Source organism: Quercus suber, unplaced genomic scaffold (assembly GCF_002906115.3).
Source record: "Quercus suber isolate HL8 unplaced genomic scaffold, Cork oak 2.0 scaffold_49, whole genome shotgun sequence".
Taxonomy (NCBI): Eukaryota; Viridiplantae; Streptophyta; class Magnoliopsida; order Fagales; family Fagaceae; genus Quercus; species Quercus suber.
Genome location: NW_027069514.1, coordinates 656,374 through 662,694, shown reverse-complemented (window position 1 = coordinate 662,694; position 6,321 = coordinate 656,374). Strand labels below are relative to the sequence as shown.

The 6,321-nt window shown below is 36.9% G+C and overlaps 1 long non-coding RNA gene across 1 annotated transcript; it reads right to left on the bottom strand.

Moving 5' to 3' along the window:
* Positions 1-4,373: 4,373 nt before the first annotated feature.
* Positions 4,374-5,443, bottom strand: LOC136066866 (uncharacterized). The gene is made up of 2 exons (XR_010628369.1): positions 5,407-5,443; positions 4,374-4,469 (listed from the first exon to the last, which is right to left on the bottom strand). It is a non-coding gene; the product is annotated as an uncharacterized LOC136066866 (long non-coding RNA).
* Positions 5,444-6,321: the final 878 nt, after the last annotated feature.

The window sequence follows — 6,321 nt, the reverse complement described above, 5'->3', positions numbered from 1 at the left end:
CACCTTTACGGCAATCCAAAAATGGCTTCAAAATTAAGAATCTTGGGAATAATGTAGTTCTCTTTACTTTTGACAATAAAACCAAAGTGGACTTGCAAATGAACCATGGAGTTTCGATAAACATCTTATGGTGCTGCAAAGATACGATGGAGTAAGCAAGGTGCAAAATATTGTCTTCAACCTCACCCCATTCTGGGTCCAAGTACATGGAATCCCAGTAAAGTTCATGAACCCAATAGTGGTTGAAGGATTATGCGAGATAGTGGGGCAAGTACAAAGTATAGTGGGGCAGGTACAAAGTCAACCAAACTCAAAGACAGAGGAGTGTGGTGGTTTTATGTGAGTAAGAGTTTTGGTGGATATATCACAACCTTTGTGCCATGGAAGGGTGATATCCCTCGATGATGACAAAGAACTATGGGTCTCTTTTAAGTACGAAAGACTCCCTAACATTTGCTATTGGTGCGGATGCCTTACTCACAATGATAGAGATTGTGAACGTTGGACTAATAGTAAAGGCACACTGGAAGAATCAGATAGAGAGTACAAACCCCGGCTAAGGGAGTCACCACTACTTGGGGCTCGTAAATCAATGGTTTTATTCCTGGCTTCTATGCTAAGAAAGGTGGTGCGATACCTGGATAGAAGAAATTTGGCAAGACAAGGAGGCTGATGACAAGCAGGGAGCCTCCAACCACTGCCAAACCCAATTTGGAAAGCGTCAAACACGGTATTTCTCCCGCCGTTTCAATTTCTAAAGATACTTTCCATATAGGCCAATCAAACCCGAGTTTAGTGCACTCATTTAATTCCGAAGATGTTTTTGAAAAACATATTAAGTAAATAGATAGCGATCTCAAGAAATTTGAATTACTCACAGAGATAGTAGATGCCAACACGCCTATATCAGATAAACACGCAACCCCTTACCAGATAAGCATATCCCTGATAATTCTCAATCCCATTACTTCCCTCATATTCCTACCCCAACCCTACCACATCCAATAATCTCCTTAAATATTCCCAATCTGTCTCCACCTCCACCTAATACAACTAATAAAACAACTTGAAAACGCATTCTTAGGGCTGATGTGGAACATAAACCAAGCCAGGTTGTATCGAGTGGCACAAAACAGGCTTTCCCTACTGACCAACAACAAACTAAGTTACCAAAAAAGAGATCTATGGTTTCCTAGGTTGATGAAGAAAACATACATATATTGGAAGAGGCTGGGTTCCAACCCTGCCAGAAGCAATGACAATGTTAGTAAAGAACTGTCGTGGGCTTGGGAACCTACGTATAGAAGATCAGCTTGCATATTTAGTGAGGGTAAAAGATCCCCCTGTCGTGTTTTTAACCAAGACATGGATAGATAAGGTAAGGCTAGAACAAGTACAAAGAAGGATCCAATTCAAGAACTTATTTGAAGTCCTAAGGATAAATAAAGGGGGCGGTTTAGCGATTTTTTGGAAAGAAGGTTTTCCCTTGGATATTGAAACTTACTCCAAGAACCATATTGATACCATGATCAACAAAAACACCGAGAATGAATGGAGGTTTACAAGATTCAACAGGGAACCAAATACACAAAAAAAGACATGAATCATGGACAAAATTATGAAACCTGAAAAACCAAGGGTTATCTCCATGGTTCAATGAGATCACAAGGCAATCTGAAAAACAGGGAGGGCGGTCAAGATCGCATAATCAAATGCAATTTTTCCAAGATGCACTAGATGAATGTGGTTTCATGGATTTAGAGTTTGAAGGCTTTCCCTTTACCTAGCACAAACACTTTGCGGAGTTCACATTATGGGAGAGACTAGACTGTGCAATAGCTACCAATGATTGGTTTTTCGATGTTCCCAGATACGAAAGTGCACCATCTCGACAAAATAGCATCTGATCATAAGGCTTTACGCATCTCACCAGAAGGTATGGATTGTAGCTTTCAAAAACCGTTTCGTTTTGAACAAATGTGGATGACTGACAAGGGATGTAGTGAGACAATTGAAGCAGTTTGGAGTGAGAGTTCCACTAACCCGTGGGCCTCAAGGGTGATTAAAAAAATTGTTTAGTGTGGCAAGGAGCTAACCCAGTGGAGCAAGAGGTGTTTTGGCAGTGATCGAAAAGAATTAGAAAAATAAAAATAAAAAAGAAAGCAATTGAAGGGAGCAAAACAGATGGCTGTTCGGACTGGAGACTCTAGCCGTATGAAAATCTTAGAGGGTGAGGTGAACATACTACTTGATAATGAAGCCAAAATGTGGAAGCAACGATCTAAGGTTCTATGGCTAAAAGATGTACACAAAAGTATGCTTCTTGTTATACTTGCCATACTACTATGTGCCATGATTTAGTGGTCAAATATTGGAAGACTAGCTTGAAAAATCAAAATGGTCCTTATAGATAGAATTTTTATTTTGTCTAATTAGAGTATATAACATTCATTCTTCTCACATGAGAATAGACCTTAGAAATATGAAATTCACCATTATTTGAGATAGATATTATATTTCACCGTTACACTACTGTTTGGCATAAGTTTATAAGCTCAGCTTTTAGCTTTAAATTTTATGTACAACTTTTTAAAATCTTACTTTTTCTCACATTTTCTCATCTTTTCAAATTTTTTTCAAAATATTGAAGGATAACATAAATCAGGTAGGACCAAGGGGGCAAATTACCGACGTGATTATTAATTTAATTACTAAAATACATCTACTTTTTTTAATTTACCCAAAGTGTAGGGTTTTAAAAATAAATGTAAGTGTGCATCTCTTTCTTTCTTAAAATATTAAAAAGTTCAAATTATCAAAAAAATCATAATAATAAATTCTTATTAATGCTTAGATTTTGTTTAAAGGAAAATGCTAACGAGTGCCTTTAGGGCACTGGTTAATAATCTATTTAAAGAAAGTTTTTATAAAAAATGAAAAAAAAAAAAAGTAATTAATATTTTTACAGCATTTCTCATTTCTCATAAAAGTGGTATCAAAACTTTCTTAAAATGGATTATTAACCAATGCAAGGACACTTGTTAACATTTTTCTTTGTTAAATAGTATTTTAGATATTCAATTTTTTTTTTTTTTTTAAGTTATTGCAACTTGATCTAAACTATTTAACTAATTCATGATAAGATAAATGGGCAAGTTTGGTACGGGGTTGAGTTTTGTAAATATATGTTAAAACCCCAATGATGGGTTTGGAATAAAATTTTATAGGATTTAAATTTTCATATTTAAGATGGTTAGAAGATTTGTATTTACATATACAAGTTTATTTTTAATAGTTTAACTGATAAACATTGACCCATTTGATATCTAAGGTGGATCTGCCATGCTTGACTGCATCGTCAACACGTCTAAATTCGTTCCATTTTTTTAACTTATCCAATCCGGGTTGGCATTGCGTAAGTGTGCCCATTCTTTTTGGTCAACCTCGAAAGGTGGAGGGATTCAATATATAGTAATATACATTTCTTAGAAACAATGCTAAGCCCTTTGTTTATATATTTAAGTTTATACCAAATTTGCAGTTTTATCTCTCTGAGGAGGTCCTCCATCACAGAAGGTGCCTCCTCGAACCAAAATATGAGCTACCACGTTGGCTTCATATAATTGAATATTCTCTTTTGAAAACTTTCAGCTTAAGGTAATGTCTATTTAATTTTTCTCCTTAAAAAATTAAATTATATAAGATTTATACTTATGACATTTACTCAATGATGATTAGTTTTAGGTGAGATTTAATCTCAAGTTCCATATTCAATATTTCCTTTTTAAAAAAAAAAAAAAAAAACTCGAGCTTGGGAAGCTCGAGTACTATTTAAAACAGTACTCGAGCTTGTGAAGCTCGAGTACTGTTTAAAAGGACCAAAGAAATTTTCTGGCAAATGTCAGGCAGATTGGTACTCGAGTTTCTGAAACTCGGGTACCAATCTGCCTGATTACATTTCAGGTGCCCAGCTGGCTTGAAAATTTTCCTGGGCAAAAAAAACCTAAGCCATAAAATTACCCGTGTGCCAATTTCTAATAATGCACAAGATCTCACATTTGCTTGAAACAGAATGCATACGACAAAACATGTCACATAGGAACTCTCTTTTTTGCTCAGGCATAGGAAACTCCATGTAATTCCTTATTTAAATACTTCAAAGGCCCTTTTTTTACAATTTCCACAGTTGCAAAAAATACATTACATTGCATTTTATATTGTGTTTGTGTACAAGACGCACATGGCACATACACATGAGAAATATTAAGAGGAAGACTCAGGGCCCCAAAAAAAAGACCAAAAATACATTACAAGACGCACATGGCAGTCATTACCCATGCTTTCCCATGCATTTCTAAATTGGAGACCCCCACTTTCAACATGTAATCAGCTGCTACAACCTCCAGGTCCTCTAGCTGGTATTCATCTTCAACACCATCATCCTTTGTCTCACCAGTGGTTGGATCAACCTAATAGTATTGCCAAATGCATTAGTTAATAAAACAACTATGATATGTTATAACATGAGCTGTAGACTGAAACAATTTGCATAAGGACTACGAAATGTTGAAAGTATATAGTGTTTTTGGAATGCCAGTCGACTGGAAGTATTTAGTTAATTTACTTACACAGGCCTTTCGCATGTAATAAAGTAGAAGGGAAGAGTTATATTTGTACTTTTTGCTTGAAGGAAATTCAAATTTCCGGAACACACAATTAGCGAAGGTGATTACTTATCAAAGGAAATCCAAGCAACTGAGGAAGTGTATAGTAACAACACTGACTGACCTTAGTTTTCATTACAGCCATTGATTTAACAAAAGATATGATCGTAGATAGAGTCATTGGTGAATAAGATTTCAATAGCCAAATCCAGCTAACTACGAAAAGGTTTTGGATTATAGTTAAGTCAATAGTCTGAGTTATTATAACTTCTATATATATAACACATATGCACATGCATTGTAGAAGTCAGCCATGAACTTATGCACATGTATTGTAGAAGTCAGTCATGAACTTCTTCATTAACTTTGTCACTCAACTTTTTGGGTTTTCTTTTCCCATGGTGTCATTATGCGTAGTTTCTTTAGGGCATAGCGGGATGGCTCAAAATGCCAAGCTTGAGGACATCACATTATAATTTAAATAGAAACCATACACAATTTCAATACTTTAAATATAAAGAGAAAGTAATCATCATCATAAGCATAATAATTTGAACTTTTGCACTAGTGCAATCAAAGACATTTACTAGTAACTAAAGTGTTCAATTGTGAGAGTGTAGGCAATTCCTTTGATTGGTAGCAATGTTTAAGAACAAGTTTCTGTTAGAACTTCTATGATCAGCATTAAAAAAATGGAAAAAATTTACATTTAAAAGGATGCCACGGTTCAAACTTAGCGTACCTAGTCCGCGAGACCACCACTCGTTCGTACCTCGTTCGCTTAGGGCATGTTCTTCGATTATGCCCCTCTTGGTCACACAACCCGCATTGCACCTTCCTCCCCCCTCCTTCCATGGTGTGGTTCTTGGCCGTCTCCCACCCTCGTCCATCTCATTCCTGATTCGTGTTGAAACAGGGCGACCTTTTTCTCGGATCAATTGAGGGTTAGGGAGGACTTTTCGAGTTTCTTCAGGATCCGGCCATGATAATCTATCTTTCAACACAGGGAAAACGGGAGCATAGCTCCGGAACAGTGCATCCACGCTATAGCATGGGTCAATATACTGCTCTGCATCATGTCGATACCTAATACAAACTGCAATGACATGTGAACATGGTATCTTGTACAGTTTCCATTTCTGACATGTGCAAGTTCTTTGCAACAGATTAACTCCATGTGTGTGATCCCATGTCCATCAGTCCCTGGATTATGCGGTGTATCTACTTGATATGATTGTTGTTGCGCGCTCAATCTCGTCACCTGTGATTCTCTGCCTTCGCCTTATTTCTCATGAAGATATCCGAGGCATATTTAGTCCATCTTTGACCTGATTTCAACTGCGCTACGCTCTTATTACGACGATCATCAAAGTAGGCATTTAGTTTGAACCATGTGTATTTCACCATTGCCGTAATAGGCAGGCTACGAGCACCCTTTAGAACACCATTGAAGCACTCGGACACGTTTGTAGTCATTGCCCATAAACGGTAACCATTGTCAAAACTTAGAGCCCATTTCTCTTTGGGCACCTCCTTCAGATATCGGTGCGCATCCCGGTTGACATTCTCAATTGAATCGAAAGTGGCATTGAACTTTCGCTCCCAATTGGGTAGGACAATGCTCCTCAATACGATAGATTCTTTAAAGGTTTCATTT